Source organism: Sminthopsis crassicaudata, chromosome 2 (genome assembly GCF_048593235.1).
Source record: "Sminthopsis crassicaudata isolate SCR6 chromosome 2, ASM4859323v1, whole genome shotgun sequence".
Taxonomy (NCBI): domain Eukaryota; kingdom Metazoa; phylum Chordata; class Mammalia; order Dasyuromorphia; family Dasyuridae; genus Sminthopsis; species Sminthopsis crassicaudata.
Window position 1 is genome coordinate 550,050,903 of NC_133618.1, and position 17,084 is coordinate 550,067,986.

The window sequence follows — 17,084 nt, forward strand, 5'->3', positions numbered from 1 at the left end:
GATGATTCATTATAGAAAAAACAAAATTACTATTCAAGGGATAAGCTCTTAGAATTTAAATTAAGAATTTTTTCTAAGAGTTAAATTTAGCTGACAGCTCATGGAGCCATCATAAAGTAATTCAACATGGCCCAATAAAATTTTTTTTCACTTATGTTAATTTAAAATATTTTTTAAATTCCGATTTTAATTTGAAGTATAAATATGAATATCCAGAATTAAACACAGTAGTCTCCAAAGTGTGGTAAATACAAGAGAATTCTGAGGAAAAATAAAATTATATATACACATATATTTATATTTGTATGAACTGAAGAGTAGCATAACTGTATTTTGTGTTTCCAATTACTATCTTTTACTGTCCTACTCTCTTTCCCCTTGTCTAGGGCCAGTTCTTCAGTTGACTTGTACAGGATGGTAAGCCCCAATGCTTCCTTCCCAGAAAAGTAATTTTCTTATACTCAGTCTAACTCTATCCATAGAGATATCTTCCTTCCTTTTTCTCCGTCAAATACGTTCTCTCAACACTACTACCAAATGATGAATTACATGCAAGAAATTTAAAATAATTCTCCATAAAGCGAAGACCTTTGTAATCAACTGAGAAAATTAAAAAAAAAAAAAAAAAAAACCTAAAGAGATAATTGCTACCAAATGCATCTTCCTAATGCATAGGTAAAATTATGTTATGTTCTATGAAAAAAAAAAAAAAAAAAAAAACTGCCAAAGTTCTTTATTCACAACTTTACTTGTGAATTTACTTGTGAATGTCTTTACTTGGTACAACCTTAGATAAAGGTTATTTTTAAAGTCATAAATAAGATTACCCCTAGTTAATAAATGTACAACTAAGTGATTCAAAGTAATCTTTATGATAAGAATAACAATTTTAATTGTTTTCTCTCTTTTAGGAGATAAGGAGATCATCCAGAGTAGTAAGCATACTCATAGGGAGCATACTCCATAGTAGTAAGCATAGGGTTCTTTTATCACTTAAGTCTTATTCTCACTCCATTTCCCATTGTTATTTTTTAAAACTTTATTCAGAATGGAATTAAGTGTATTCTTTTATTTATTTATTTATTCTTAATGGAATTAGACAATTTTTTTTAATTTCCCACATCTAGATTCCATTAAAATTCCACAGATTCACTATTATGTCACTCAATTCTTTGTTTTATACTCAGTCTGTTGTTCATCAATTTTCCCCAATCTTTTTTTAGCTAGCCAAGCTATCCCCACCTTGCTATACTTATTTTGATTTAATACCAAATAGCATTAACATTCAAAAACATAAGTAATTAAGACAGAAAACAATGTGTCATGAGTTAACTGAGGAGGATATAGTAATTATATGGGGGGGGGGGAGATTTCATTTAAGTTTAACTATTAAAAAAACAGGATGAAATTTTAACAGACAGGAAGGAGAGAACATTCAATGGATAAGTGACAGGATGAGGCAAGTCATGTAGATGAGATGGATGGCATGATTTTTGACTGACTAGACCTCTTTGGGGACACAATGGTGATGAGTATTAGTTTGAGGTAAACTTAGTTAGACAGGCAAAGTATACCAGAATGTCAAGTCTGAATGCTACTCAAGTAATATGTAGCCTTTTAGAGATATCACTTAGCAGATGATTAGCTTGATTTGAACTGTCCTGGATGAAAGAAAATCTCTACTTCACCTAGTCAGCAGGTAATCTATTTCAATGACTTCATAGTTCACATGGGAAATTGGTATTTGTACGGCAAGTTATGAGAGTCTGATAACCTATTTCTGATTTGTTACATGTTGTATGTTTGTTAGCTCCCTATTACTACTATATACTGAAGAAGTCGCTAGATGTGCTATGTCATTGGTCCAACAATACTACTATAGGACAAAGATCAAATAAAGAGTAAATGGACTCCTACGTATACATGGAGTATCTTCTTCAAGAACGTTGAGGACTCCAGTGCATATGGCAGGGTATACTGAAACTGTGAAAAGATGGCATAAAGTACAAGGAAATTGGAAAAATAGGAGGCCAAATCAGGTTATGAAAGACTTGGCAGGAAGGAGTATGTGATCACACAGAATTAAATGCTGGTTCAAGAAGGATGAGAAGAACATGATTATTACATATGGCAATAAAGCACTGGTAATTCTAAAGGGAGAGTGGGTTCAGCTAAGTGAGGGAGGGTAAGTTCTAGTTGAGAGATTTGATAGGAAGCAACTCAAATTCTACAAAAGGGCTAAGGTATGAGAGGAATGGAAAGAGACATATAGACACTTTTAGGAATCTGGATGGGAAGCAAAGTTAGAATTGAGAGAATGGTATAATTTAAGGAAAGTTTTGTTTGTTTTTAAAGAATGTGATTTTAAAGATGTGGGCATGTTTGAAGCCAATAGGAAAAGAACCAGTAAACAGAAAGAGGCCAGAGAGGAAAGATAAGAGATGGATTATGATTGAGATTGCAATCTACTGAAGAAAATCAAAGGAGAAAGGATCAAGGTCACATTTAGAGGGGTTTGATTTTAGCAAGGAAAAAGATCGTCTAATTGTCAGACTGAGGGAAAGGAGGAGAGTTTGGAAATGATGTAAGAAGTTTTGACATTAAGAGAAGGGAAAAAAAGGGAATCTTATCAAATGTCCTTAGCAAAGACACAGATTCTTCAGTCAAGGGGAGGGAGGGAGGGAGGAAGGGAAAGAAAGAAAACCTTACTTGAAAAAACCTTTTGTGATAAAGGAGGTAGGGAATCAATTAGGGAAAAAGACCCTCCCTGCACTGATGACTCAGTTGGAAAGAAAACTGGCTTTTATAATGAATTCCGGATAGTTATGAAACTCCAACTCTACACAGATATGTGGAGCTAAGAGTAGAGGCAGATTGAATATAATCTAGGGCAGAAAGGTCCTTGAATGAGGGATGAGTAACTAAGTAACTCCTACTAACAGGAGCAGAAGAAACAATTCCAGAGTGATGAAATAGTGTTAAATTAATTAAATACTGAGTCAAATTAGTGAGGGAGAAAAGAACGTGAAATCAAAGAAAAATATGACAATACTCTCAGAAAGTTACTGAAGAGTCAAAAAATTGGAGATCTTAATGAGGAGAAAGAATAGATCTACAGAAACGGAATGATGGGAGCTTATGATCCAAAAAAGTAATTGTTCAAGAATTTTTAATTAGGGAAGAGGACCATTCGTGGGTAATTCTGAGATCTAATGTGGGAAATGTTTTATGTATGGCTAAAACAGAATAAAGTAGGTCATGAGATTTAATGAAGCTAAGGATTTGTGTTACAATGTGAATTTTACAACAAAAGAGTTATTAAACTGAGTGGTCTCAGAGGTCCCTTCTAGCTATAAAATTATGGTTCTAATTATTATTATCTAAGTATTCCCAGTAAATCTCCTAAAATTATATTCTAAAGGAGTTAGGAGACCCAGGGTTCAATCTGTGATTCAGAATTAAGAGCTGAAAGAGATCTTGGAAGCTACAGTCAAACCATCTCTCATTTGCCTTTCTTTATATCCCATATGCGTTAGCACTGTGCCTGACATTTAAGAAACATTTAAATAAATACTAAGTGACTCACTAATTGATTAAAGAAATAACTGAAGATCAGATGTTCAATGCCTTGATCATAGTCCTATTTGAGGGAAACTATGAATTTTGGCTATGTGACCTTGAGCTTTCCTGAATCTAATATCAGCATTAATCTCAATGACCCTCAGGTCATTTACTCATCTGTAAAAAGTAGAAGAGATCAAGCTAAATGATCTTTAAGATCCCTTTCAGTACTAAATTTATGGGATTACTCCAATACCCATAATTCAAATTCAACTCTCAATTAGAAAACATAATTGTAAGCCAAAGTGATTGTTAGAAGTCTGATGTGTATTTCTGAAGCTCTATCAACTGACTGGAATCACAATTTCTAAAGAAACAGAAAGCTATACTTTAGAATTTGCCAAAAGTCTGTTTGGTTTCTCTGTTCTGAATTCCAGCTGGCAAAGAAAACACTCAGATCACCAGTTCTGAAAGGCTGCCTGCCAAAACTTCAGATCATAATTCTAGTTAGTTTCATTGTATTATACAACTGAATACTAACAGAATGGGGAAGGGAGATGAGAGTATGAGAATTGGCAAGGTAACATATCTAAAAGGGGTAGGGGCAAAGGGGGGGAAAATATAAAAGGCAAAGAAAATAAAAGAAAGTATGCTAAATGAGTTCAAAATTTCAATTTGTGAACAGAAACAAAATGCATTTTTCAATATCCAGATTACAGGTGATTTTGTTTTACTAAAGTAATTCATCCTTTCCTAGAAGCTACACTGAAAATTTGCACTTCTCTCCAATGAGTCAACTATATTCATGAATATCTATAAAGAAAAAAATAATTTTAAAGAATTGCAAGAGACCTTAAGAGATCCTCTATACTGATTCTCCTACTCCCAACCTCTGCCATATTTGGCAACGTGGAGGTAACTAAAACCCAGAAGGTGAAAATCATGTCAATTTGGGGTACAATCCTTTGAATAAAAATTTCCCAAATGATTTCATTAAGGCATCATAAGTTCATTTTGAGTAATGGACTTAGAATCAAAAGAGCTGAGTTGGAACTCTGACAAATGCTAGTTATACCTTAACTACGTTCTCAGACTCTTATTATACTTGTTATAACTGACTCAGAGAGCTAATGAGGATTGACTGAGTTAATATAAAATATTTCCATAAACCTAAAAGGGGCATATAAAGATCACCTTTATTATTAAGAACTTGTTCAAGATCACTAGCTAAAGGCAGCAGAGCTTGGACCTGTACACAAGTCACTTAGAGGTCAGTGGTCTTTATAATTATACTAGAGGGACACATCTTGTATAACAAGATCTATTTTCAACTCTAAATGAAAACATCCTAATATATACTTTGTCAATATACCACAATATTCAAATTGAAAATAAAAAAATGCAAACCATGCCAAATGACCTTTTGTCCTAAACAGAATCTCAAAAGACCAATTTTAATTATATTTTATATAATATATATATATAAACATATTACAATATATTAACAGCTAAGGTAAAAGTACACTAGGAAAGAGAGCTTTTGTCTAAAGTCAGGAAGCAAATTATTTAAATCAATTGTTGGTCTCTCTTGCAATCTTCTGTCTTCTGTAGTCTTTTGTAGTGCATCAACACTACAGCCAAAGATTCTAATTATCATCTTTTTGAAACCAAGGAAATGACTCTATTGCAAGAACAAACCTAGCTCAAGAACAAAGCCTCATATAATTTTTAATGCTTTACAATTCTCATTACTAGAATCAAGGCAGAACTTGAGTTTCTAATGCCAAACCTCAATTCTAGAATAGGAGAACTCTACACACCGGGTCTTTGACTTCTATGATTAGAGCATTTAAAATCAGACCCTCCCTTCCCTCAAGGATCCAGCCTATGACCAAAGACTCAATTATTAATTCTCTTACTACCAGGTCCTTATCTACAAGAAGGGCCACTAAAAAGTAACTTAATTACCTTTCTTCTTCAATACTTCAAAGAAAATGATGTAAAAAAATGACTCAAAAGACTCTTGTGGATAGAAAACCCAAGCAAAAGATACCCAAAGGCCAAAGACATTCTGTAGCTAGTATATAGCCTTCTCAGAAAACCAGCCAGTCAAAATCAACCATTTTAACATTTTTTAACAAAAATTAAATGAGAGAAGAGGAGGAGGGAGGCAGTTTACAAAACTAAATACCACATTGACAACTCATTTTTGTAGTTACTTTTAGTCCTTATAATGACACAGGTTTATAAGTATTTATTTTTAATCTATTTACTTTACATTATTGTTATTCCTACTTCAATTCCAGTAATGATGAATCCTCAACAGCATAAAGAAAAACCAGTCCCTTTTCACCTGCCATCACTTTCTGGTTCTCTCCTCACATTCACCTTTCTTCTTCCTAACACTTTCTTCAGTTTTAATCTATTTTAATCCATTACTTCCCTTCATCTTAGACCTCTTCCACAGGTACTCCTTCCAAAGGCCAATCATCTGACCAAAAGACCTTCTTATCCCTTTTCATTTTTTCTAAAACTAAATATCCCTTCTCTTATATTTTCTCAACACATTGGTAAAGGAGAAGTGGGTACACCCCTTCCTCTCACTGTCTCTTCCACAGACTGTCACCCCATTTGGTGCCATCACTCAACATCAACTCAACAATTTCAGAGAGATTTATTTTTATCAAGTCACACTATCCTCTTTTTCTCAGTAAACTCAATTCCCAGCTCACAGCCTTCTCCATTCCAAACCCTAACCTCAGACTAGGAGACTCCAACATACAGGTTTATTATTCCCTCAAAACCTTGACTTCCTAGTTCAATATCCTCCACTCCCATGACCTGCACCAAAGTTAAAGTTGAAGCCCACTGAAAAGTTATGACATGATCCCCAAGGACAGTGAGATCAACACAAGGGTAGAAAGATCATATCCCATCTTCCCTGAAAAGACAAGAGATATACAGATAGATGAAATGAGACTTCTTCCTAATAAATCTATCCTCTCATTACAGAACATTCCCAACTCTACTTCCACCTCATCGGAAGTCCCCAACATTCCCCCTTCTAAGCAAAATATAAGCTTTTCAAGGAAATTATTATAACTCAACTTCAAAATGGGCACCTATAGCAGTTGTCTGAATACCACTATAGACCCCCCCCCCAAAAAAAAGGAAGAAAGAAAATTCCATCAGGGTTGTACAATAAACTTTCATTTTACTTCAGCTGTACATAAGTGATCTCACCAATATCCATAAATGTTCCATAAGAATTCTTAAATTCCTTTCTCTGACATTATACTAATCTCTTCAAAAACTTACTTTCTTTACTGTGATTTCCAATCTCTTCACCATTCAGTATTTTTTAAAGTTAAGCATGGACCCCTTCAAAGAAACCAAATCTTAATCTTATAATTAGCTGCTCAATTTTATACTGTCTCTCCATCTCTTGAAATTCTCAACCCATTGGTCCAAAACTAATGCCCAGTCAAACCCCAACCATAGATAAATAGGGAAACTACAGGACAATGAAAATTAATGCAAAAAATGCTGAAAAAGTTACTGAAGAGGTCACACATATACTTTAACCAAGTTGTATTTATATTAGGAATACAGAATTAGTTCAATATTAGAGAAACTGTAAATAGACAATTACTAATAACAACAAAAAAAACACACAATAAAAATTATGATGAATTATTTCAACAGATGAAAAGGCTTTGTTACAAAAAAAAAAACCAACTCTCGAGATAGAAGGAAAGGAATATATTTGGAAACTTAAAACAAAAATTTTTTTAATTAAATTGAAATTCTGATGTTCAGCCACAACAGTATTTACTCTTAAATAACAATATATTCCTAGTCATTTCAACACATTTACATATAAAAATACTTTAGTTAAGATTATATCTTGTTTCACTCCCACCTCACTCCCCCCTCCCCATTTTGCTTATAGTACCAATGTCACTGTTAATTTAAAAATTAGGATTCACTCTATTTTTGGTAATTTAATTCAACAGATTGTCCAGATAAGGTAAAAAAAGGCTTTGCCTAAAACTACATAAAGTACCAAATATTTAATTTTGAGAAAGTTATTCAAGATACATTAAATTTGACTAACATTTCCTAGTCTTAATAATACTTAAATAAGATTCAGGGAAATAATCATTTCAAAATTATTCCACTTATTTACTTTGAGAGACTTTTGTTCAATTGGCTTTTTCTTTTCATTAAAATTAACCAGATAGTAATATCAAATCTTCTAGAAGAATTATAGAATCATTTGGTAAAAGAAAATAATGCATATTGAAAGTTCAAAGGGAAATTATTTCTTAAATAAATTTTCACATTTTTCATCTGGCATGTGTCTTTAATATGGCAGATCAAAGCCCTAACTCTTGAGAAATAGTGAAAAGAATCTAGTCATTTTTACATTTTTAAGCAGAAAGCTAGATTACATTGTTTCTGAAATAAATTTGTATAAAAACAAACTATAGGAGCAGTGGTTATATAGAAAATGAACAGCTTGTTGTATCAAAATAGCATTCTTAATAATTTCCCTTTTTAATCTGATTTTTTTTGTACAGCATGATAATTGTGGAAATATATATATATAGAACTACAGGTGTTTTTGGATTACTTGTTATCTAGAAAAGGAGATGCGGGCCAAGAGAGAGAAAAAAGTTGGAACAAAAGATTTTGCAAGGGTGAAAGTTGAAAATTACCTATGCATGTGTCTTGAAAATAAAAACCTTTTAAAAATTTATCAACTTTATGGCAGGATACAAAATAAATCCACATAAATCCTCAGCACTTTTATATATCACCAACATAATGCAACAGCAAGAGATACAAAGAGAAATTCCCTTCCAAACAAATGTTGAGAGTATAAAGTATTTGGGAATCCATCTACCAAAGAATAGTCAGGAATTATATGAGAAAAATTACAAAACACTTGCCACAAAAATAAAGTCAGATTTAAATAACTGGAAAAACATTCAGTGCTCTTGGATAGGCTGAGCGAATATAATAAAGATGACAATACTCCCCAAACAAATCTCAGACTCCCAAGAAACTATTTCAATGACCTAGAAAAAATAACAACAAAATTCATATGGAAGAATAAAAGGTCGAGAATTGCAAGGGAACTAATGAAAAAAAACTCAGAGGAAGGTGGTCTAAGTGTACCTGATCTAAAGCTATATTATATAGCAGCAGTCACCAAACCATTTGGTATTGGCTAAGAAATAGACCAGTCGATCAGTGGAACAGATTAGATACAAAGGACAAAAAAGGGTACATCTATAGCAATCTAATCTTTGACAAACCCAAAGATACCAACATTAGGGACAAAAATTCATTATTTGGAAAAAACTGTTGGGAAAACTGGAAATTAGTATGGCAGAAATTAGATATGGATCCACACTTAACACCATATACCAAGATAAGATCAAAATGGGTCCATGATTTAGGCATAAAGAGGGAGATAATAAATAGATTAGAGGAACAGAGAATAGTCTACCTCTCAGACCTGTGGAGGAGGAAGGAATTTATGACCAGAGGAGAACTAGAGATCATTATTGATCACAAAATAGAAGATTTTGATTACATCAAACTAAAAGGTTTCTGTACAAACAATACTAATGCAAACAAGATTAGAAGGGAAGTAACAAATTGGGAAAATATTTTTAAAAGTAAAGGTTATGACAAAGGTCTCATTTCCAAAATATGTAGAGAACTGACCCTAATTTATAAGAAATCAAGCCATTTTCCAATTGATAAATGGTCAAAGGATATGAACAGACAATTCTCAGATGATGAAATTGAAACTATATCCACTCATATGAAAGAGTGTTCCAAATCACTACTGATCAGAGAGATGCAAATTAAGACAACTCTGAGATACCACTACACACCTGTCAGACTGGCTAAGATGACAGGAACAAATAATGATGAATGTTGGAGGGGATGTGTAAAGGGCTAGAACTGAGCAATGCACTTGGATAATGAAGCACGTGAGACTAATTGCCAATTGGACGGTTCCCTATTAACTTGTTTAAGGTTGACCCTCCCCAGCTGTTCTGTGCTGACTTGATTGGTGGAACAAAGAGAGGGAAGTGCCGTGTGTGGGAGGAGTAAGAAAAGAGAAACTTGGGTGGTGGAACTCGGGACCTGGCGTTGGAGGTGACGGTAAAGATCTAGAATAAAGACATTTAGTGGTCCTGACTCCTGCTGATTTCTGGAAAGATAGAGTTCCAGCATTTGGCGTCCAACGTGTGGCTGGCACCCTACTTCCACCGAAGTCCTCCTGTGACCAGGAGATTAGGTGAGTATTCTAATAGAAATAAGGAACTTACCTTGTTAAGGACTAAATCAGCAATCTCTAGTAACTGAGATGGGGCAGATGTTAGGTAAATCCTGGGCCTCAGCTGACCCTGCTCCAACTCCAGCCCCTGCCTCATCTAGCAATGCTATAGAGGATATAATTAAGATAATTGATGAGAAAAGTTTACTTGTTCCCATCCCACAAATGAATAATCTCTTACACTCATGGAGTCGCCCGTCTCCTTGGTTCTTAAATGAAGAAAAAATACGTATAGATAAATGGAAGCTAGTGGGACTTGAAATGAAAGAATTTTACTCAAAAAATGGGCTTTGTCAAATTTTCCCAGAGGTATTTTACCTATACAACTTGATTCTATTAGACTTAAGCTATCAAGAAGAGTTTAGAAGAAGGAAGAGTTCTAAAAAGGCACAGAGAAGGAAGCGTGAGGAACAAAGGATAGAAGTTAGGCAAACTCAGGACATTGCCAGTGGGCAAGGGGATTTGAATGAGGAATCTGAGTGTGTAGACTCTGATTGTCCAGAAGAAATTTCAACCCCACCTAGAGAGCAGATTATTGATCAGCCCACATCCACTCCACCTTCAGGGACGGAGTGAGGAGGAGTAGTGGGAGGGGTGGTGACATCATCAGCGCCCCCCCTCCTCCCACACAGAGCCCCCCCCCAACAACTGCCCACTCCTGTAACTAGATTAGAAAGAGGGCTTATTGAAGCAATTGAAAATGGAAAAGAAGTAGATAATGATTTCAAACTTCAAATTTTTCCCGTGATTCAACAGCATAATTCTGCAGGTCAAGAGAGTAGAAGATATGCTCCTTTTAATATGGATGTCCTTAAAAACCTGAAAAAATCTTGCACTGTCTTTGGGGCTACATCAGATTATGTTAAGATGTTAATACACAATTTGGCTTATGAAACCTTAACCCCTAGTGACTGGAAATTCATTGCAAAAGTGTGCTTAGAACCTGGACAAAATTTGTTGTGGTTTTCTGAATTTACTGAGCTCTGTAGAATTCAAGCCCAACAAAATAGTCAAAGTGCAGCTAATACTTCCATCACCTATGACCTACTAATAGGTGTAGGTTCTTATGCAGACGCTTCGGTACAGATTAATTACTCCATAACAGCATTTGAGCAAATTGCTGCTGCTGCTATCAAAGCATGGGCTTCTCTCCCCAGTAAAAACTACAAGGGTGAGACCTACACAAAAATTGTACAGGGACCAAATGAACCTTTTGCTGATTTTGTGGCACGTTTGCAGACAGCTGTCACACAGACTAATGGTGAAAATGAAGTAACAGACACTTTGGTGAGGCAACTTGCTAGAGACAATGCCAATGAGGTTTGTAGAAGGATTATACTAGGACTACGTAAGGATGCTCCTTTAGAGGAGATCATAAGACGCTGTGCCACAATGGGCACAAATACCTTTTATAGCCAGGCTATGATGCAGACTTCCCAAGATCCCAACATGGGGAGACAGGATCCCTTTTGGCAAGGGGTTTCCAGAGAGACTCGTCAATGCTTTCAATGCGGTAAAGTAGGCCATTTGAAAGCTCAATGTTGGCATAGAGACAGAGTGAGAAGACAGGCTGGGAGAACAAGACCCAAAACCCCATGTCCAAAATGCAACAGAGGACTCCATTGGGCCTCAGAGTGTAGACTGATTCAGGGAAACGGGATGAGGGGCCCAGCTCCAGGGCCCCAGGCAAAAAACACTTGGGGCATGATGGCAGCCGATGCCACACCCAGAGAGTGCCTCCAAGTCCAATACCCAGACATGACCCATCAGCCAGGAAGCCATCTGAGGGGAGAAAGGGATTACACAATCAGTCAGCCAGGAAGCAACATGATGGGAGAAAGGGACTACAATTAGGGAGGATAGAGTTGTATGCTGCTGGGACAATTGAGATACCCCCTGGAGAGGTGAAATCTGTTCCTCTCCAACCTATGGATCCCTTGCCTCCAGGCACAGTAGGCTTGACCATTTCACCTCCTGAGAGTACTTACAAGACAGTGTTCATTCATACACTGATGTGGGAAACTGGGGAATGTGTAGATAATATCCCAGTCACTAACACAGGGAGACAATGTGTGACTTATCAACCAGGGGAAGTAGTAGCATCAGGTTTATTGATACAGATTCCTAATAAGCAACCTGGTGACAGTCACCCATGTTCGGACTCCAAGCAGAAAAACCCAGGAATATACTGGACAGCAGCTGTGACAGCTGACCGACCTAAGCTCACCATCTATATAAATGGCATACCATTAGAAGGACTGGTGGACACAGGTGCAGATCGCACAGTCATTAGAGGTGCCAACTGGCCCAGTCACTGGCCAAAGACTAAGGCAGACACCTACATGTCTGGGGTAGGAGGATCAATAGCAGCTGAAGTTAGTGCTACCCCTTTAAGATGGGTATTTGAAGGTGAAACAGGAGTTTTTACTCCTTTTATAGTTGAAAAAAATCCCCATCAATCTGTGGGGAAGAGACATTTTACAACAATTAGGGTTAAAAATGAGTACTTCGGTTTTTTAGGCAGGGCTGCTGTTGAAGGCCTGCCTGCACTCTCACCTGTTCCTATCCAGTGGAAAACTGATACACCAGTGTGGATAGAACAGTGGCCCTTAGATAACAATAAAATTCAGGCCTTACTAGATATAGTACAGGAACAACTTGATCAAGGACACTTACAACCTTCTCTAAGTCCTTAGAATTCCCCAGTATTTGTTGTAAAAAAGAAATCTGGAAAATGGAGAATGTTGACTGATTTAAGAAAGGTAAATGAACACATGGAAACTATGGGAACTCTTCAACTTGGACTTCCATCTCCTACTCAGTTGCCTAGAGAATGGCCTCTGTGGGTTATAGACATTAAGGATTGTTTCTATTCTATCCCTCTAGAGAAGGAGGATATGAAAAGATTTGCCTTTTCAGTGCCCAGCGTTAACTTAGCTGAGCCTTATAAAAGATATGAATGGACAGTTTTGCCACAGGGAATGAAAAACAGCCCTACTATGTGTCAAATGTATGTTGCTGCTGCTCTTAGTCCAGTAAGAAAAGCATTTCCAAAAGTAATGTTATTACATTACATGGATGATATATTGGGATGTGCACCTGAGGAACAAATGTTAGAAGCAAGTCTACAAAAAACCATAGAAACACTAAGGAATTATAAATTGCACATAGTTTCAGAAAAGATTCAAAGACATGCTCCTTTTCAATATTTAGGATATGAAGTATATCCTAAGGTGCTTACAGTACAAAAACTCTCCTTAAGAACAGAGAAGCTAAACACCTTAAATGACTTCCAGAAATTGATAGGAGATATCCAATGGATGCGTCCCGTGCTAGGCTTGACTACCTGTCAATTGCAACCATTATATGACATTTTAAGGGGAGACAGTGCTTTAAATTCACCACGCCAGCTTACAAAAGAAGCTCAAGAGGCTTTGAGACAAGTTGAACTGGCTTTATCCAATGTGGTTGAAAGAGTCACTCAAAAACCCTTGGAAATATCAGTTTTTGCTACACAAGAGGCCCCCACAGCAGTCCTTCATCAAGGAGACAGTGTGATAAAGTGGGTGAACCTCCCAGCACAACCAGAACAAAGCCTTATTCCTTACCCAGTGCTTGTGGCTAGAATTTTATTAAAGGCCATTAAACGAACAGTACAATGATCTGGGACAAGACCTGACAAGATGTACACCTTTTATACTAATGCACAAGTTAATGTGTGCTGTGAAACCATCCCAGAATGGCAAATTTTATTAACCATGGCTCCAAATTTTGCACACGGGTCTCCATTAAAGATAACCAGACTGCTACATAATTGGCAATGGATTCTTGAAGAAAAGGTTTCTAAAGTTCCTCTTAAAGGACCAACTATCTTTACAGATGCATCCAAACATAATATTTGTGCTGTGTATTCTCATGACTTAACTATAAAGAAAGTAATCAGAACTCCTTTTCAGTCCACTCAGCAGAATGAATTGTATGCAATCGTTCTAGCTCTTGCTTATTATCCGGGAGACATAAATATAATATCTGATTCAGCCTATTCAGTAGGTGTGGTACAAAGAATTGCCACAGCCCAAATAAAATTTGTAGCCTCCAATATATATCAGCTCTTTAAAGAGCTTCAAGAGCAAGTGAGAAAGCATCCAGGTAAGATTTATATTTTGCATGTCCACTCCCATAGTGGACTTCCAGGTCCTATTTTTGATGGTAATTCAAAGGCAGATAGCCTTCTAACCATGCTGGCCAGTACTCCTTTATTTCAAGAAGCACAAGAGTCTCATTCTAAATATCATCAGGCTGCCCGAGCTTTACGTTTGCAGTTTGGAATAACAAGAGAAGAAGCTAGGAGCATAGTAAAAGCCTGTACAGCTTGCCTTCCTTTCCATGCTCCTACACTCCCTCCAGGGAAGAACCCTAGTGGTTTGAGACCTAATGAAATTTGGCAAATGGATGTGACCCATTATAAATCTTTTGGTCGTCTATCTTTTATCCATGTCATGGTAGACACCTTTTCAGGATTCACATTTGCAATGCCAGCAGCAAAAGAGACAGCCCGAGTGGTCACTGAATTCCTTATAGAAGCATTTGCAATTATGGGTGTGCCACAAGCAATAAAAACAGACAATGGACCTGCATATACATCTAAACATTTTACACACTTTTGTGCACAGTATAAGATTTTACATACCATGGACATACCCTTTAATCCTCAAGGGCAGGCAATAGTAGAGAGAAGAAACAGAGATATTAAGACACTACTCCAAAAACAAAAGAAAGGGGGAGCCACGGGTAACCCTAGAGAACTTCTAAATTTAGTTCTCTATACCATTAATTTTTTAATTTTTGACAAAGATGCACTGGCTCCAGCAGACAGGTTTTATAACTCACCAGAAGGGCAGTGTCCAGTGCGAGCAGCTCCACTGTCTTTAGATAATCACCAGATAATGTGGAGAGACCCAGAAAGTGGTGAATGGAAGGGACCAGATAGGTTAACTGCTTGGGGGAGAGGGTTTGCTTTTATCTCCACAGATGGAGAAGGAATCAGATGGGTGCCAACAAGCCGTATTCGCCTTGTCCATCGGAGAGAGACAGAGCAGACCCTTGAAACGAAGGAGAAGGCCCAAGAAACATCGGGTGGTTCCGTTGCTGACTGTGCCCACCACTGAAAGAACCTGGCAGTTAAGGCGTTTGACCCATGGACATCAAAAACTGTTGGACTTGAAAATCCTCAGGAATCATTGGATTCTCTGAGACATCATAAGACTATTGCAGGACTGAAATCCTCAGGAATCATTGGATTCTCTGAGACATCATAAGACTATTGTAGGACTTGAAAGTCCTCAGGAATCATTGGATTCATCTGAGGCATCATAAGACTGTTGCTGGACTTCAAAAACTTGTGGGGATCATTGGATTCTCTGAGGCATCATAAGACTGTTGCTGGACTTCAAAAACTTGTGGGGATCATTGGATTCCCTAACAGTGAAGCAATGGACAATAGATTGGTTTTGGACTATCTCTTGGTTGCTGAAGAAGGGGTATGTGTGTCTGGTGTTTACATACCCTCCTTCTAGGACTTCTGGAAATCTCTTAGAGTACCATGTTGATTTATATTGTTTGTTATATCACTACTTGCATGTACAATTCCTGTTTGTTACACCACTTTGAGTCTGCACTGATTGTGGGGAGAGTCACCACTAATAGCCTCTGCGTTATTGCTATGTGCTTGTGTAATACCTCCCATGCTGATGGGTTTGTGCATACTTGTCTCTAATAAGGCCCTTCAATCCAGAAACTCGCTAGCAATCCCCACTTCTCTTTGGTGCTTTTCATCTCCCTTCCTGAGATGTCAGGGAGGGTGTGATTATCTCCTTTTTAGTGCTTTCATTTCCTCTCCTGAGAAGTCAGGGGGGGCGTGATCACCTCCTTTTTGGGGTTCTCATCTCCCTGAAAAGTCAGGGATGGCGCGACCTCCTGTGGTCTAAAACAAAAGAAAGCGGGAGATGTAAAGGGCTAGAACTGAGCAATGCACTTGGATAATGAAGCACGTGAGACTAATTGCCAATTGGACGGTTCCCTATTAACTTGTTTAAGGTTGACCCTCCCCAGCAGTTCTGTGCTGACTTGATTGGTGAGACAAAGAGAGGGAAGTGACTTGTGTGGGAGGAGTAAGAGAAACTTGGGTGGTGGAACTCACGGTCACTTGCACTCGTGACCTGGCGTTGGAGGCGACGGTAAAGATCTAGGATGAAGACATTTAGTGGTCCTGACTCCTGCTGATTTCTGGAAAGATAGAGTTCCAGCAGGGATGTGGGAAAACTGGGACACTGATACATTGTTGGTGGAGTTGTGAAAGAATCCAGCCATTCTGGAGAGCAATTTGGAACTATGCCCAAAAAGTTATCAAACTGTGCATACACTTTGACCCAGCATTGCTGTTATTGGGATTATATCCCAAAGAAATACTAAAGAGCGGAAAGGGACCTGTATGTGCCAAAATGTTTGTGGCAGCCCTTTTCATAGTGGCTAGAAACTGGAAGTTGAATGGATGCCCATCAGTTGGAGAATGGTTGGGTAAATTATGGTATATGAAGGTTATGGAATATTATTGCTCTGTAAGAAATGACCAGCAGGAGGAATACAGAGAGGCTTGGAGAGACTTACATCAACTGATGCTGAGTGAAATGAGCAGAACCAGAAGATCACTATACACTTCAACAACAATACTGTATGAGGATGTATTCTGATGGAAGTGGATATCTTCAACATAAAGAAGATCCAACTCACTTCCAGTTGATCAATGATGGACAGAAACAACTACACCAGAGAAGGAACACTGGGAAGCGAATGTAAATTGTTAGCACTACTGTCTCTCTACCCAGGTTACTTATACCTTCGGAAGCTAATACTTAATGTGCAACAAGAAAATGGTATTTACACACATATATTGTATCTAGGTTATATTGTAACACATGTAAAATGTATGGGATTACCTGTCATCAGGGGGAGGGAGTGGAGGGAGGGATAGGATAATTTGGAAAAATGAATACAAGGGATAATATTATTTTAAAAAATAAATAAATAAATAAATAAATAAAAATAAAAATAAAGTATGAATCGTTAACTTAAAAAAATTTATCAACTTTATTTTTAAAAACAA

At 37.1% G+C, this 17,084-nt stretch overlaps 1 protein-coding gene across 11 annotated transcripts in view; it reads right to left on the reverse strand.

Moving 5' to 3' along the window:
- TJP1 (tight junction protein 1) overlaps nt 1-17,084 on the reverse strand; it is a 336,975-nt gene that overhangs the window by 72,511 nt on the left and 247,380 nt on the right. The window lies entirely within an intron of this gene.